At 39.1% G+C, this 18,396-nt stretch overlaps 1 protein-coding gene, 1 long non-coding RNA gene and 1 pseudogene across 2 annotated transcripts in view; all 3 read left to right on the top strand.

Annotated features, from left to right (window-relative positions):
- LOC109084161 (NACHT, LRR and PYD domains-containing protein 12-like) overlaps positions 1-18,396 on the top strand; it is a 941,455-nt gene that overhangs the window by 755,261 nt on the left and 167,798 nt on the right.
- LOC109073790 lies at positions 3,058-5,808 on the top strand (annotated as a pseudogene).
- Positions 9,208-18,396, top strand: part of LOC109106736 — a 54,226-nt gene continuing 45,037 nt past the window's right edge. The window contains exons 1-2 of the long non-coding RNA XR_006157870.1: positions 9,208-9,454; positions 10,222-10,328. This is a non-coding gene — a long non-coding RNA (uncharacterized LOC109106736). The remainder of the gene's footprint in view (positions 9,455-10,221; positions 10,329-18,396) is intronic.

Raw genomic sequence — 18,396 nt, 5'->3', positions numbered from 1 at the left:
ACTGCAACCAAAATTCGGTACAATAGGACTTAATAGGGAGTGGGAAGGCTCTCCGTAGACGGGCTCTGACAGTACCTGGATCAGTGAGCTGCGTCTCGGGCCGATGACGTCACTTCCAGGGAGGCATGTTGTATACGCCCCTGCCCCTTGACTCCACCCCCACGTCAAAACAGCGCCACAAAGCGAGACGCACAGAAAAATGAAGCGCACAGGAAAAACTGCAGCGCAAGCTCAAACTAGACCGACACGCAAAATAAAATCAGTGTTGCAAATAAAATAATAGATATGACCATGGAAAATATGTATTGCAAAATCATTTCTTTCACGCAGTATCATTTATGTTTTGCAATTCTTTATTTTTGTTTGCAAAAAGCAAAATTATTTTCCTCAATACTTTAATTTTCTTTTGCAAAACTTTATTTTTTTGCGTATACATACGGCATTATTTTGACTCCATATCAGAATCAGAATCAGAATCAGAATGAGCTTTATTGCCAGGTATGTTTACACATACGAGGAATTTGTTTTCGTGAAAGGAGCTCCGCAGTGCAACAGAATGACAGCGACAGAAGAAAAAACACAATAAAAGAATAAAAAATACAAATGAGTAGATAGGGAATGACAATATACAAATTGACAATTGTATGGCAGATATATTACAATGAGCAGTTATGTATGTACAGGTATATTATGTGCAAAAAAAAAAAAAAAAAGTGAAGTGTACACTAAGTATGTGTGTTAGATAAGTGTATGTGTATGTAAATATAAATAGTGTAGTGTGTTCCACAGTTATTATCAAGTGTTCATTAGATGGATTGCCTGGGGGAAGATACTGTTCCTATGTCTGTCTGTTTTGGTGCTCAGTGCTCTGTAGCACTGACCAGACAGCAGCTGTTCAAAGAGGGAGTGTGCTGGATGTGAGGGGTCCAGAGTGATTTTGCCAGACCTTTTGCTCACTCTGGATAAGAACAGTTCTTGAATAGAAGGGAGGGTTGTACCGATGATTCTCTCAGCAGTCCGGACTATCCTCTGTAGTCTTCTGAGGTCAGATTTAGAAGCTGAGCTGAACCAGACAGTTACTGAAGTGCAGAGGATGGATTCAATGATGGTGGAGTGTATCTGTTTCAGCAGCTCCTGTGGCAGGTTAAACTTCCTCAGCTGGAGAAGGAAGTACAACCTCTGCTGGGCCTTTTTCACAATAGAGTCAATGTGAATGTCCCACTTCAGGTCCTGAGAGAATGAATGACTCCACTGCAGTCACAGTGCTGTTCATGATGGTTAGTGGGGGGAGAGCAGGGGGGTTTCTCCTGAAGTCCACTATCATTTCCAATGTTTTGAGTGTGTTAAGCTCCAGGTTGTTGAGAGTGCACCATACAGCCAGCTCTTTAACCTCCTGTCTGTAAGCAGACTCATCAGCGTCCTGAATGAGGCCGATGAGTGTGGTGTCGTCTGCAAACATCAGGAGCTTGACAGAGGGGTCTTTAGATGTGCAGTTGTTGGTGTACAGGGAGAAGAGCAGTGGGGAGAGAACGCAGCCCTGGGGAGCTCCAGTGCTGATTATATGGGTGCTGGATGTGTATTTTCCCAGCCTCACTAGCTCTTGCCTGTCTGTCAGGAAGCTGTTGATCCACTGACAGACGGAGGTAGGCACGGAGATCTGAGTTAGTTTGGGGAGGAGGAGGTTTGGGATGATCGTGTTTAAAGGCCGAGCTGAAGTCCACAAACAGGATTCTCACATAAGTCCCTGGTCTGTCTAGATGTTGCAGAACATAATGCAGTCCAATGTTTACTGCATTGTCGACAGACCTGTTTGCTCTGTAGGCAAACTGAAGAGGATCCAGTAAGGGTCGAGTAATGTCCTTCAGGTGGGCCAGCACCAGTTTTTCAAATGACTTCATGACCACAGACGTTAGAGCCACAGGCCTGTAGTCATTTAGTCCTGTAATTTTGGATTTCTTTGGGATTGGGATGATGGTGGAGCGTTTGAAGCATGAAGGGACTTCACACAGCTCCAGTGATCTGTTGAAGATCTGTGTGAAGATGGGGGCCAGCTGGTCAGCACAGGATTTCAGACAAGCTGGTGTAACACAGTCTGGGCCTGGTGCTTTTTTCCTTTTCTGCTTCCTTTAATGCATATAGCAGTAATGTTACATAATCACCTGATAAATGGCTATTTACAGTCCTGCATTACTAACAGTTTAGTTTTTCAGTTTATTTGCGCACCCACAAAAGTTTTTTTTTTTTTTTTTTTTTTAGCAAGTGTTATCTGTTTTTCACGTTTTATAAACGAAAATGATGGTGTATGAAATGTATTTTTCTAATCATTTATAATATTCAGGAGAAAGTCGGTGTTGGCAGAATGAGGGGCAGAAACAGAAAAGAAGAGGTTGTGTTCACTCTTAGAATAGGACACACTGGACTGAATCAGACACTGTTCAAAACAGACAAACATCAACAGGTTTGTGTGAAAACTGAGGTTACGGAGTCAGTGTTATAGAAGGTGTTATTGTTATTGTTATTTTTTATAATCATTTATAATATTCAGGAGAGTCAGTGTTGCGTGTGTTATTGGAGTGTAGGAAATATGAGGAAAGAAGGGAAATGATTCAAATGATAAAGACAGACATTGTAAACATTAATGTTCAGAAGCTTTTAGAAGTAAGTACTTGTAATGTGGTCAAACATCTCATGATTTACCTAAAAAATACAGGATTGATGGAAAGAATATCATTAATTTATAAATGTTCTAGTTTGTCATATACTGCTCCACACTCCAGTCTCGTATGTGGCATTAATGACCCTTTAAAATCAGCCCCCAATCAAATCAGAAGAAGAAGAAGAAGTCGTAAAACCAAGACAGGGGATCATAGTCCAGATTAATGACACTGGGACATTTGGTCATCACAATACGGTTAAATCGACTTGAATATAGTATAAAAGAATATATAATATAGTCTTTTTGATTTTTTTTTTTTTTTTTATTTGTTTGGTTTGTTTTTAATTTCTGTTTGGACTGTTTTTTATGGTTTATTTTGTCCTACAAGCAAAATCGATCCATACTTTATTCCAGTTGGTGGCGGTAATGCACCAAATAGTTAGGTTGCCAACTGCCAATAAACACCGAAGAAGAGGAAGCAGAAGAGACAGTTCTTCAGTTTGGCGGTTTTCTGAGGTGAGTAATTTGATATTTTAACGCAATTTTAATAATAAAACCCAATACTCCACAAGTAGTTCGCTATTTTCTTAAAACTGTAAGATGTGGAAATACTCTGATGTGTTATGAATACGCTAAATAACATTAGAAATGTGTTCAGATTCATAAGGACAAATCACAATGTTTGATAAAGATGTGTTTCTATCAGCAAACACTCAGAATAAAGTGATGATCTGCTGCTGATCCTGAATGTCTTGTTTAATGAGTGTTTATAGTCTGAGACTCATCAATATTATCAGCTGATGAAAATCCTCTTTATTTCATGATAATAGATCATGTTTTCACCTCATTCATTATGCTGATGACTTCAGATCTGTTCAACAACACGATCAGTTATTGTGACATTACAAGATGAAACTATCACAACAGCATTTATTCATTAGTCTGTGATAAACCATGTTTCATATAAAACACAAAACTAAAACACATTCAGTTATTTGTACCTTGCAAATTTATAAAATGTATTTGTATGTTTATTCTTTCACTTTTTAAATTCTTAGATTGTTTATATTTGGTATCTTTTAATTGTATGTGTTTTTCAGCTCACAAGTGCAAGCATCAGAGCATCAGGAAGAAGTGAAATCTGCAGAGACAGATTTTATTGAAGGACAGAGAGGACATGAAGATCCAGATCCCTGCAGAATCAAACACACTGAAGAACAAACAGGTTGTGTTTATTCTTCATCCTTCAGTAATGAGGCTGAAGAACATTTAAAGTTACCAGCAGTTCATCAGATTTAGTGTTTGTAGTTGAAATACCTCAAGAGTTGTAAAAAAAAAAAGTTAAATCAATAAATAATATAGGCGATACTTTCTATCTCAGAGTACAAAATAGGGACTGAAAGCAAATGTTAAAATTATATCCTGAGTGTTGTTAAGTGAAAAATATTGGTCAGTTAATTAGTTTAAAATAGTTATTAATTATCTGATAAGTTTTTAGTATAGTATATTAGTGTAAATATTGTATTTATAATATGATGTTATATTTGTGTAGTTGATCAAACATCAAATAGTTATCACTACAGAAACCCTGTATATACGATTTGGATATAGATCATTGAATCATTTTTTTAAAGTGTGTGGAAATTATTATAATGTTGTGTATCTGTCGTCAACTTTTGCATCATATTTCTACAACTTTTTTTACATTTATTTGTATTGTGACTATTTTAACTTTATTTTAGATCCGATAGAGAAGAAACATGTCAAAACTGGAGAAAAATCTCTCCCAGAGACTGAAAGAGTTTCTTTACTGAAGAGAAGAGACAAGAAAAGTTTCACCTGCACTCAGTGTGGAAAGAGTTTGACATGCAAACACAATCTCAGTGTTCACATGAGGATCCACACTGGAGAGAAACCATTCACATGTGATCAGTGCGGGAAGAGATTCACACGCAAAGGACACTTTAAGAGACACGTGAACATCCACACTGGAGAGAAACTGCACATCTGTGATCAGTGCGGAAAAAAACATTTTTAAGAGCTTCACACCTGAAGGGTCATCTGAAAATTCATTCAAAGGAGAAACCACATTCATGTTCTTTCTGTGGAAATAGTTTTTCACATCTGCATACTTTAAAAGTTACAAGTGCAGTATTTAAAATAACAAGAGAATATATGTGCTTTGAGTGTGAGGAGACTTTTATTACAGCTGAAGATTTGAAACGTCACCAGAGGATCCACACGGGAGAGAAACCTTAGAAGTGTTCACACTGTGATATGAGATTCAGTCGGTCAGAAACCCTGAGAACACATGAGAGGATTCACACTGGAGAGAAACCGTATCACTGCTCTGTATGTGGGAAGAGTTTCACTCAATTGTTTTCTCTACGAAGTCATAAAATAAACAATCACAATAAGTAGTTCATCTTCAGGGGTGTATTCAAGAAAGGAGGTTCAACAAACTCAGAGTTGTCTTACCCTGAGATGGAAACTCTTGAGTGTTCGGTTTCAGAACAGCTAAATTGTGTTAGTTCAGTCGCTTCTGAGCAGGTTGACTCTGAGTTTGGCGCGTGCACCACGACTATGAGAAGTCATGATCAATGGAGCTCCGTAATTATGATTCACCATGGCAACAGCACCGACAAAAAGACATCTGCATACTTCCGAGTCAGAACGTAAATTTAATTCTTAGTCACTGTTACAATATCAGAGGTGAAAACTGTAAATCATTTAGCTAAATTTAATTTTCATGGTATCCCATGGCAAAAAAAAAAAAAGAAAAATTGAAACTGAACGTAGCAGCATCTAAAAATGAATTATAAAAACAAAATTAAATCAGGGTAAAGCTTTAAGCATAAATGTTTCATGGGTGTAGGCTACATGACGCTCTTCATTCCTTGCTGTATAATGTGTCGAAGAAGACGCGGAACTCGAGGTGGATTTTTAGTCAAGCTAAAGGCAAGTCTATCTTCGCAGCTGCCGATGCAATGTTTTTCCCTGATTGACATCACAAAGGGAAAGGACTGTTCTATCGTCTTGCGCTCTATGGAGATACCATATCAGTGGATTATTCCTGTGCTCCCCGGCACCTGCAGTGAACTCCCGCTGCGGCGTCTCCCACAACTTTGCTCATGGGTAATAAACTTACTCCCCTTGGGGGGTAATAAACTTATTCGCTTGTTCCCTGCATCACGGATCGGGTGAGCTGGAAGTTTCCACAGAGTTAAAATTTGCTCTGACTAATGTGCGGTCACCTGCAAGCAGTTTTATCTTAAAGGATTTCTTTGATTCTAAGAATTTGGACATTTTATTTTTAACAGAGACCTGGTTACATATTAGTGATCTAAGTTGACTTTCTGAGTTGCTACCGTCTAACAGAGTTTTTTTTTTTCCCCGCGAGCCTCTGGTGGCAGAGGTGGTTTGGCAACTATTTTTAAAACGAGCTTGAATTGTCTCTTTGCACTGCACAGCTAGGTTTAAGTTGTTTCAGTTTAACTCTTAAATACTCTGTGCTGTGGTCTATCGTCCTCCAAAATTCAATAAGCCAAATAAGGGATTTTACAGACATTTTTGGCGATATATGTTTAAAATATGATAAACTTTTAATAGTGGGTGACTTCATTCATTCAAAGTTCATTTATTTCAGTAATTCAACTCAATTGACACGTCTGTGTGTGTTATGTATGTATTATTAGTTATTTTAAGAAGGCTTTGACTTCAAAATATACTGTAATGCCACCATATGAGGATTAAGTTAATAAAATTGGTATATTCTTATATTATTCTCTCTGTTCTGCATTTCAACTCTGTTATAGTTTGTTTATTTCTAATAAACCTGACATTTTATATTAAATATTGTGGTGACCGCAAGTAAGCAGGTGACGTTCAGCACCATGGAAAGCACCATCAGTGCCACCCTGTGATGTTCAGGACCAGGGATAGCTCCTCCACCACAGGGTGTGCACAGTTTCTCCTCTGACAGGGAGCCTCAGCTGCATCTCGTTTAACTCTGTGTTGAGGACACTTGGTATACGGCAACCTACAAAGGGCTCCAACATAATGAGAAAACGAGACTCTGATGATAAAAAAGTACTGAGCACTGTGAATGTTAGAGACTCATGTTTTATTTATAACAATCATTGTTAATGTTTGAATTGTATTTCAGGGCAGTTTGTGAAGACGGATAAACAAGAAATGTTGTGACAACCTGGACAGAAGTCAGTTCCAGATCCAGCCTCCACACCAGACTTCTCATATGGATTGCTGTCTAATAGCACATTATTTGTTCTCTTCAGAATTATGTGCATGCAGATATTACTCAGGAACATGAACATGAATATTGCAAGAATAGGGAATGTGCCTTATTCAGGATATTAATGTAAATTGCATTTAAGCATTAAACATTTATTTGTACAGTTTTTTTTCCCCCAAAGCACATACAAGCCAATTCACACTGCTGTACTCCAACAGGGTGAACACACTGACCCAACGCTGTATGTTAGGTGTGAGATTCGTTAAACCTTGTTTGCTATAATACATCTATTTAAGTGCACAACATAATACCCCCACATTTGCTGTATATCCATTAACTGATGTATTTGTCAAAGTATTCTTCCAGTGGTTTAGGGGATTTCACATGACAGGCAGCAGCGCTGGTCAGTGCATTGATCTCTATAAAATGAAGTGTAGGTTAGACACAGCATTGTTTGTTGGTTTTGTTCAGAGTTTAGAACAGGGGTTCTCAGCTCTGGTCTGCGTGATCCACTCTCCTGCACCAATTCAGTTGCAACCCTTATCAAACACACCTGAACAAGGTAATCATTGTCTTTATGTTCTAATACAGGGGTGCACAAACTCGGTGCTGGAAGGCCGGTGTCCTGCAGAGTTTTGCTTCAACCCCAATCTGACACAACTGAACAAACTAGTCAAGCTCTTACTAGTCATACTAGAAACATTGCAGCAGGTGTGTTGAGGTAAGTTGGATCTGAACTCTGCAGGACACTGGCCCTCCAGGACTGAGTTTGGGCACCCCTGTCCTAATAGAGAGATAGAGTCAAGTGTGTTTGATGAAGGTTGGAGCTAAACTCTGCAGGAAAGTGTATCTCTTGGGCCAGAGTTGAGAACCCCTGCTTTAGACAATTTACTTCTTTACAACCTTGTTTATTTTTGGTGTTGCTCTGAATTCTGTGACCCTGTAGGCACTGCATTGAGCTGAGTTCTAAGCTAAGAGCTAAGCAGTACTAGAGTCATAAAATCTGGTGGGTCACAGATTCGATTACTGAATGAATCAGCACTGAATTAATGGTTTACTAACTCATTAAGACAGTCCCTCGCTGCCACCTACTGACATAATGTAACCTGCAATGAAAGCACTGAAAAAACTGCTAACATACAGATATTTTTCAAAATCAGGTGCCAATATTATAAAATATTATTTATTGAACAATAATATCCATTATAAACTGTTTATTGTATATTATTTAAAGTTCTAAATTGGATGGCATATACCTGTAATTTGTGTTGAAAAACAAAATCCTTAAAATTGCGTTTATGTTTAAAATAAGTAATAAGATTGCAATATGATTATTGTTATAACTGCAATAAAATAATTTGTAACTAGTTGAAATTAAATATTTTACATTTCACAAATTAAATGTTTTTTTTTTCTCTCTTTTTAAAATATCTATGCACTGAAATTTCTTGGACTTTGTTTATGTGCTCATATTCAAATTTGCCAGTCATTGCATAGTTTTCATGTGTTGTACTTTATTTACATTTTGTTTTATTGGTATATATTTATGCTTTTGGCTTGTTTAGATGTGTGTGTGTGTGTGTGTGTGTGTGTGTGTGTGTGTGTGTGTGTGTGTGTGTGTGTGTGTGTGTGTGTTTTATTTTTTTTTATCATATTACTTTTCATATTTTGTGAATAAATACGATGAGTGACTAAATTTGTGTGTATTATAAAATATTATTCGTATGTTAACACAGGCTTATAAAATGGAAAACAAGCAGAGGTCAGCAACGCTACAAGTAATGTGAAATGTAAAAAGGGCTGGTAATAAGATGATTATTCATATTTAACACTGTAAAGAAAACATTTTGATTGGAGCATGTAAATTACCAGTTTGGACGTGGTAAACACGTTTTTAAAACTTTGGAAGGAGATATACGAACGTGATAAAAAGGTTTCTACAACGTTGTGAAAAAACGAATTTATAACGTCAAAAAAACGACATTTGCCGTATTAAATACGTAGCAAGATGTATTGGTTTAAAATACTTCAAGACACATCCATAGAAGTTGTAAATTAATCTGTGTGTGTGTATTGGTTATAAATTTTTATTAAACATTTATTTCAAATTCAAGTCAAAACACTGCAAATTGAAGTTTTAATAATGAAAAAAACGTTTTTTTAAAAACGTTGTTGTGTGTGTATAATTTAGAGTTTTATCGAAACATTGCTTCTACTCAAACAGAAAGCTGCATCCTAAAATTCAGATGATCAGCACCGACTCCTTCTTTCAGTTTATTTTCGTGAATTTAAATGTGTGCAGCCTTTCGTTTGAGAGACACCCAGAGATAAGATTTGTTGAACTGAAAAAGGCTCTGAATGAGGAGTCGATTATTCTCCTTGATGGAATCGATTCCTTTGGATTCGACTCTCGATTCCTAACGCCTCCGGATTTCCAACATTCCCACATTCCCACATTTCCCAGCCCTTCAGCGAGGACACTACGCAGATAGAAAGAGTAGCTCGCTGGATTTGTCCATTTTATGTCCTAGAAAACATTTGTACCGGTAGGCTATAACTTTAACACAGACTCTACTAATTTTAACACTCGCGGACATTGTTTTTGTATATTTAATCCAAACCGATCCGTCTGAGAGATGAGAATTAATTGCTGACAAGCGACAGGCCTAAAGCACAGAAAAATCAGCGTTTTAAATACTTATAAACTCTCTTTTATAGTGGACAAGACCACAAGTATGTTTTCAAAGAGGGGTTATTGAACACAAATCTGCCTAAAGCACAGAAAAATTAGCTTCCGCTTCTGTGTTATGCTGTTGATTTTGTGATGTGAAATCGAAAGTATTTTTAACCAGACATTTCTTCTCAGGCCGCTAAAGTCTGACGTCACCGCTTCCGTGTCCAATCAGATATCACGAGAAAACAACAAAAGGTGCTGATATACACTCACAATGTGATTATAATACTACCAAAAATATAATCATAACCTTTAATAACATACCGAAATCACAGATAACCAGACAATGAAAATATAAATAAATTAATATAAAAGTATTTGTGTTTGGGACGCTGTGAGCACGGAGACTGTAGTGTACACCGTGAGTTTGAAAAGGGTTATCTTAAATGTTAAATATGAATAAACAGTGCTTATAAATGGCTGCTGAGGTAGTATTCTCAAGTGAAGCGGGTTGACCACTTAACAACCGAATAAGACCAGTGCATTTGTTTGTAACTCACTTTATTTTATACAGTGTTTTTGTTGCTGTTGCTGCTAACTGAACATATTTCTTCATCTCATTAACATCATCATCTCCAGGTCACACTGAACAGCAGATTGTTGTCTCAAGCCAGTGCTGATCAATGACAGTTTAGCTGCAGTATGTCAGAGAAGAGAGGAAAGATGAGTCTCTCACAGAAACAGAGGTAAGACTGAGTCTGTTTTCAGAGAATCATTTTAAACACTTGCTGCAGTTTCAGAACCCCATCAATAAAAAAACTTTTTCTCTTACTGTTGGCGCTGAAGGACATAAAGTTTTCCAAGAAGAAGAAAAATTAAACTTTACCACATTGTATAAAGAAAAGAGCACCAGTTTGATGTTTCTGAATTAATTAGATCAGTTAACCTATCAGTAAAAATAGAAATCAACAGATCATCCATTGAAGCAAAGAACCTTATTGCATTACACGTTTGGTGTCTTAAATATTTAGTGGGTGCTATCTGTAAATACTCTGCAAATAGATTTCATTTAGAATTAATACAAATATACATCAAACTGTACAGTGTAAAATTAGTGAATGAAGAAAGCTCCTGTAGGGAAATTTAAAAGATTTTTGTCTCTTTGTGACTCGTTCACTGCACACAGGTCATTGTTCACATGTCACTGAAATAGATACAAGACTGGTGTGAGCCAGCTGTGTTTGAAGTGAAGTAGAAATTGTGCAGGATGAGAAAGCAGCACTTCACTTGACTGTTAGATGACTCCTTTATAGCAGACCTGATGAGTTGTGTTGAACTAGTTCTGTGTTCAACTGGACTAAACAAATCCCATTTGACATAAAAAATCTCTTCAAATGAGACTTTATTGAATCTGCAGTCTGGTTCTCTCTTTCTTTGTGTCATTAGTGTAAGATCAGGCTCACAAGGTCCAGCTCTGTATCTGTGAAGAGTACCATGGTCAAAAGAAGGTGTGCCACCGGACTTCAGTGAGAAAAAAGCATCATCTACCAAAATCTATGACGTTTTAGTCATATTATGGACTAATTTTGTCACTGTGGTTTTTGTGATAGATGTGACTGAATAAAAAGAATCCTCAGTGAAAACAATATAAGGTGACTTTTTTGAACTGAGTCTGAAGAGCTCCTTTAGTAAGTGTTTTATACTTTGAGGCGCAAATTCAGCGTTATACAAACAGATCAGGTGTGGTTCAGCTTCTTTGTACCCATAGATAGACTAGGTTTGCAAGGAAGTTATGAGTTCAAACATCTTTCACATTTTACAGACACCACAAACATTAAACAAACGGGTATTTAAAGAAAATTTAAAATAGACAGTGATATGAAAGTGTATTTTGTGAATTTAGTGCCACTACAGTCCATAGCAAATTTATTCACCAGCCCTTGTTTTTTTTTGTTTGCTTTTAGGACATAAAAAGATACATTTGAGGTCATATATGTTTACCTAAATGCAGTACACTTAAATAGATTATATACTATCAGACTTCAGTATGAAACATTAGATCCAGATATTACAGTCTCACAGGTTAAAAACAAATATTTTACAGACTGTTTCCTGCATAGTCTTCCCTGAAAATGCAGTAATAAAACTTATTTTCAATAATATTAATTCATTATAATAACACAAATATGTTATTGAATAAGACAGGAACTACAAGAATTTCAAAAACAATCTCCTGCAGTACTTTTATTTTTAAAAACACATTTTCAATAAATTAACCTTTTTTAACAAACAAATAGTTTACTGAACAAAGCTTGCATGAATGTCTAAATAGAATTTTTTTGATGAATATTTTTAATCATGAATGTTTTAATTTTAGGATCACATACATTTTTTCTATTAACTCTGTCTTTCTTTGTAGGATCTTGAAAGCAAAATTATCACATTTCTGAAGATTGAGCTGGAAAAGTTTAAGAAAATATTACAAAAAGAGAACTTAGGATACTTTGTGAAGGACTTTAATGAGAACAGATGCAGTATGAAAGAAGCAGCTCTTGATCTCACGCTCAACTTCCTGAGAGAGATGAAGCAAGATGAAGCTGCTGATACCTCTAGAAGGTGAGAGACTCATGATCATCTGTAAACACTGTCTTACTTATGAATGCAGGAGAAAAAGTTTAAGATGAAAGGCTAAAAAATATTTGTTTTTTTGTTCCTGTTTAGATGAGCTGTTCTTCATTCATCAGCTAAAGTGTAGCCTAAAGAAGAAGTATCAATGTGTGCTTGAAGGAATTGCAAAGCAAGGTGACTCTACACTTCTGAAGAACATCTACACAGATCTCTATATCACTCAGGGTTGTAGTGTACAGGTCAATACTGAACATGAGGTGAGACAGATTGAAGTTGCTTCCAGACGTCATGAATCACAGGAGATACAGGTTGAGTGCAAAAATGTGTTTGAAGCATCTGAAGAAGACAAGCAGATCAGAACTGTACTGACAAAAGGAGTTGCTGGAATCGGAAAATCAGTCTCTGTGCAGAAGTTTGTTCTGGATTGGGCCGAAGGAAAAGAAAATAAAGATATCAGATTAATATTTCCTCTTCCATTTAGAGAGATGAACTTAAAGGAGCAAGAAAAACCTAAGTTTGATGGACCTTATAACTCAGTTTTTCCCAGAGACAAAAGGACTGAACCTTACAAGAAGAAATCAATTCAAAGTCTTGTTCATTCTTGATGGATTGGATGAATGTCGACTTCCTGTAAACTTTAAGGATAATGAGACGTGGTCTGATGTTTCATCATCAGCCTCTCTGGATGTTCTCCTGACGAACCTCATCAAGGGAAATCTGCTTCCTTCTTCTCTCATCTGGATCACCAGCAGACCAGCAGCTGCCAGTAAGATTCCTCCTGACTGTATCGACCGGCTGACAGAGATACGAGGATTCAATGATGCACAAAAGGAGGAGTACTTCAGAAAAAGATTCACGGATGAGAATCAGGCCAAAGAAATCATTGATCATGTTAAACAATCAAAGAGTCTTTTTATCATGTGTCACATCCCAGTCTTCTGCTGGATTTCAGCCACTGTTCTCCAGAACATTTTAGAGGAGAAAAGAAATAATTGTTAGAAAAACAATCAGGCTAATGATGTCTCCAAAACACTGCAGGAGTCAAATACTGAAGACACTCCTAAGACTCTGACACAAATGTACACACACTTTCTCAGATTTCAGATCCAGCAGAGCAGACGAAAGTATGATGGAGAACATACACCAGATGTTTCCTGGGATAAAGATGCCATTTTTTCACTGGGCAAACTGGCATTTGATCAGCTGGAAAGAAACAATGTGATCTTCTATGACTCAGATCTGGAAGCCTGTGGTATTGACGTCTATAAGGCATCAGTGTACTCAGGCATGTGTACCCAGATCTTTAAGAAGGAATCAGGGATCGTTCTTGGTACCATGTACTGCTTCATTCACTTGAGCATTCAAGAGTTTATTGCAGCTCTTTATGCACATCTGTTTCTAGATATCAACAAGAAATATGTGTTTGATCAAGACTGTACAGAACAGGAAAACAAAAGTGAAAGCATGGTTGATTTGCTCAAGACTGCAGTGGACAAGGCACTAGAGAGTGATAATGGACACCTGGATCTTTTTCTTCGATTCCTTCTTGGTTTGTCACTCCAGTCCAATCAGAGACTCTTACAGGGTCTGTTGACACAGCAAAATAGAAATGACCAGAGCAAAAAGGAAATAGTTCAGTACATCAAGCAGAAATTAGAAGCTAATCTGTCTCCAGAGAGATCCATCAATCTGTTCTACTGTCTGAATGAACTGAACGACCAAACTCTGGTGAAAGACATTCAGACCCACCTTAGCAAAGGAAGTCTCTCATCTGCTGATCTTTCACCTGCCCAGTGGTCTGCTTTGGCCTTTGTGTTGTTGACATCAGAGGAGGAGCTGGAGGAGTTTGAGCTTCAGAAATTCAAGAAATCAGACGAGTGGCTCATTAGATTATCAACAGTCATCAAAACCTCCAAAAGAGCTCTGTAAGTTATTTAATATGTTTTGTTCTCATCTTAAAATTGGATTAATCTACATTGATACATAGCAGGCGTGGACACCCCCTGATTTATAGTGATAATTAACCATATACCAGTTATAAGTAGGGGTGGAAATCACCAGAGGCATCACAATACGATATTATCATGATACTTGTGCCACAATACAATATTATTGTGATTTTAAATATATTGTGATATTCTGTGATATATTGTGATATTACAGAGCTGTTGTTCAGACCTTTCAGCAATTGGGGAATTTGAAAGTAAATTACTGTTAAATTTAAATTAAATTAAATAAAACATGTAGTCTTACATCTAGGGATGCACCGCAATGAAAATTCTGGGCCAAAATGGAAACCGAAAATTCTGGATGCACTTGGCTGAAAACCGAAAATGCTTTGTAATGATTATTTATTATTTTATTAAATAACATAAATTTATTTTGTAAGACTTAGTAAATTTAACTCAATTTTAATTATACTGGATTAAAAAAAAACACAAGGTAATAAAATAACCACACTTTTACTGAAAGCAACACAATAAAACTGGACAGAATTTATGTTAATATTGGTAACACTTTATAATAAGGTTCACAAAGTTAACTACTTTAATTTACAATCTAAGAATTTATTAATCTTAGTTCAAATTAAATTTTAACATTTACTAATTTATTATTAAAATCAACAGTTGTGCAAGTTAACAGTTAATGCACTCTTAATTAACGTGAACTACAGTAACAATGAACAACTGTATTGTCATTACAAACTAACATTAAGAAAGATTAATAAATACTGTAATATATGTATTGTTCATTGTTCGTTCGTTTTAGTTAATACATTAACATTAATGGAACCTTACTGTAAAGTGTTAACTTAATATTAAATATCAGTAAAAAAAAAATTATTCACTTCAATGTAACAGAATCAGTTATAAGTTGTTGGATTTATTTATTTATTTAAAAAAAAATTTTGGACTAATTATCCAACTAATTATAGTCCTACAAAGCTATTATTATCAGATCACAGCATCATTGAAGATAGCATCATTTTTACCAGCGTTTGCCCAGTAAGCTGTACACCATGTTACAGCACAGTAGTGCTACTGCAAACAGGAGCAAGAATACAGCATATAAATTTATTTGAGTGGACTTTGCTTTCCCGGTGAGCATGAACGTTAAGTCGAGCAGAATGCACATTCATAGAGTGGAATATTGAGAGGAGCGTCAAACCGCACAGTGACGAGGAGAGTGAAACTGTCAGTACGAGACTTGGACTCAGTTGCAGGTGCCCAAAAAGGTCAGTTAATTTAACAGGCTTGAATTTCAAAAAAGGGAAAAAAAGTAAACAAAAAACTATCCAGGTACAGGGCAGCCCGGAGCAGATCAAGAAGTGCCTCCTGGACGAATTCCACTAGGAAAATCCATCAAAGCAAAGCCGAGATAAACTGTCAGAGAGGCGGGGGCGCTGTTGAGGCGGGGAACTGGTGGCGCAACCGGCGGCGAGGCGAAGAAGAGCACTGACGGCGATCGGTGATCGCGAGCAAGGGAAAGGTTGGAGAATTAGCGCTGCCTGAAAGCAGGAGGAAGAGGGAGGAAGAGGGAGAAAACAAAACTAAAGGATGAAAACAAAACTAGCACGATCTCTGTGCAGCAAAACATGAGCTGTGGATGGAGCTGAGACATAAACGAGCACAACACGACGATCTGACAACAGACAGCACACGAGAGGAGACTAAATAGAGAAGGAGTGATTAACATAATGCAGAGCAGGTGATTGTGGCCAATAACAAAATAATAGTGAAACAAGAGGGCGGAGACGGGCACCACGATGACACAGAAGCACATGGTAAGTGTAAAACAACCACAAGCACACACACAATATTAAGAAAAACAGACAGATCAGCCCGGGGACGTGACATTACCCCCCTCCCCAGGAGCGTCCCCTGGCGCTCCAGGGAAGGAACCTCCACGCTGCCGGTAGAAGTCCTTGATCAGTGACCGATCCAGAATATCCCGAGCCGGGACCCAACTCCTCTCATCCGGACCATATCCCTCCCAGTCCAACCAGATACTGAAATCCCGACCTCGACGTCTGACATCCAGCAACCTTCTGACAGTGAAGACTGGGGAACCATCCACTAGACGGGGAGGGGGAGGGTTAGTAGCAGATGAGTTAAGGTGAGAATGAAACACAGGCTTGACCCGAGAAACATGAAAAGACTGGGTGTACCCGACCAAGTGTGGGAGGTAACTTGAGCGTTTTACCGCTAACCGGACTCAATACCTTGGTGATCTGATATGGCCCAATGAACCTGGGGGCTAACTTGTGAGAAGCCACCCAGAGAGGAAGGTCCTTGGTAGACAGCCATACTCTCTGACCACATACGTAGCGGGGAGCAGGAATTCGGTGACGGCCAGCCGCTGGTTTGGTTCATCTGGAAACCCGAGCCAAGGTTTTCTCAGCCTTCCTCCAGGTGCGGCGACACCTGCGGACGAAGGCTAAGGCAGGCGGAACAGCAGCATCGGGCTCCTGTGAGGGGAACATAGGAGGTTGAAAACCAATGGAGCACTGGAATGGGGACATACCTGTGGCAACCACTGGCAAGGAGTTATGGGCATATTCAATCCAGGATAACTGTTGGCTCCAAGAACTCGGATTATGGGACGTCAGGCAGCGGAGAGCTTGTTCCAGAACCTGGTTTGGCCCGCTCGGACTGCCCATTGGTCTGAGGGTGAAAACCTGATGACAGACTCGTAGAGGCCCCCGATCTGTCGACAGAACTCCTTCCAGAACCGGGAGACAAACTGTGGCCCCCTATCAGAAACCACGTCCACCAGAAGGCCATGAATCCGGAAGATGTGTTCAACCACCACTGAGTGAGCTGTCTCCTTAGCTGAAGGCAATTTTGGGAAGGGGGATGAAATGGGCTGCCTTAGAGAAGCGGTCCACCACCGTCAATACTACGGTGTTACCCCCTCGATGGTGGAAGAGCCAGTGACAAAGTCAGGGCTATGTGTGACCCAGGGGCGGGAGGGGATGGGTAAGGGGTGAAGCAGACCAACAGGAGGCTGATTAGAACTCTTGTTGTGGGCGCAAACTGGGCAGGCAAAACACAAACTGCCTGACGTCCTGGGCCATGGATGGCCACCAGAATCGCTGGCGGATGGCCGCCAGTGATCTCCGAACCCCAGGATGACAGACTAACTTGGATGAATGCCCCCACTGGAGGACTTCAGGGCACAGCACATCCCAGGAGAGGGACCCCCCACCACAATTTCTTTAGGGATAATGGTTTCTATTGATGCACCAGTTCTCTTCGTATCCCTGAAAAGACGGGAGAGGGGCATCAGCTTTACATTTTTGGAGCCTGGGCGATACGAGAGAGAGAAGTTGAACCGGCCAAAGAAGAGTGCCCATCGGGCTTGGCGTAAACTTACCCTCTTGGCCGAACAGACGTATTCCAAATTCTTATGGTCCGTCCAAACCAAGAAGGGCTGTACTGTCCCCTCCAACCAGTGACGCCACTCCGACCACACAACTCACCCAAGGCCAGCCTGACCGCCAACAGCTCCCGATTCCCTACGTCATAATTCCGTTCTGCTGGGCTCAGGCGGTGAGAGTAGTAAGCACCGGGATGTACCTTCCCCATCTCTGGGGGGACCTCTGAGAAAGGACCTGCACCTACTCCAGTCTCGGAAGCATCCACCTCCACAATAAACTGACGTTCAGGGTCTGGAAATGAAAGAACAGTTAGCAGAAATGAATCGGGACTTCAGGTCATTAAAGGCCTCCTGAGCTTTCAAATTCCACCTAAACGGAAACCTTAGTGGAGGTAAGCAAGCTGTCAAGGGTGCAAGCAACCTGACTAAAGTTTCTGATGAAGCGCCTGTAGAAGTTGGCAAATCCAGAAACGAAACCGCTGCAGTGCCTTGCATGATGAAATCTCTGGGAGTGGTGGCCACTCAGCTACGGCCCTTACCTTAGCGGGATCTGATTTGATTCGCCCTCCTCCGCCGAAATGATATAGCCCAGGAAAGGAACTGACTTGAAGCCCAGGACTTGCTGAAACCCAGCCGAAGATCGCGGTACTCCTCCGGAACCCCGGGCAGATCAGCTTCATCCACCTGCTGCACAACAGGAAACACAGCACCAGGAAAAGATGGCAGAACCCAAACAAGACTTAAGACAAGACTGTTTCCAAGACAAAAACTGAATTCTTGCCCAATCAACGTGAGGACCGTGGTGCC

Source organism: Cyprinus carpio, chromosome B22, assembly GCF_018340385.1.
Source record: "Cyprinus carpio isolate SPL01 chromosome B22, ASM1834038v1, whole genome shotgun sequence".
Lineage (NCBI taxonomy): Eukaryota > Metazoa > Chordata > Actinopteri > Cypriniformes > Cyprinidae > Cyprinus > Cyprinus carpio.
Note: the sequence above shows the minus strand (reverse complement) of the source record. Positions and strands in the feature narration are given on the sequence as shown.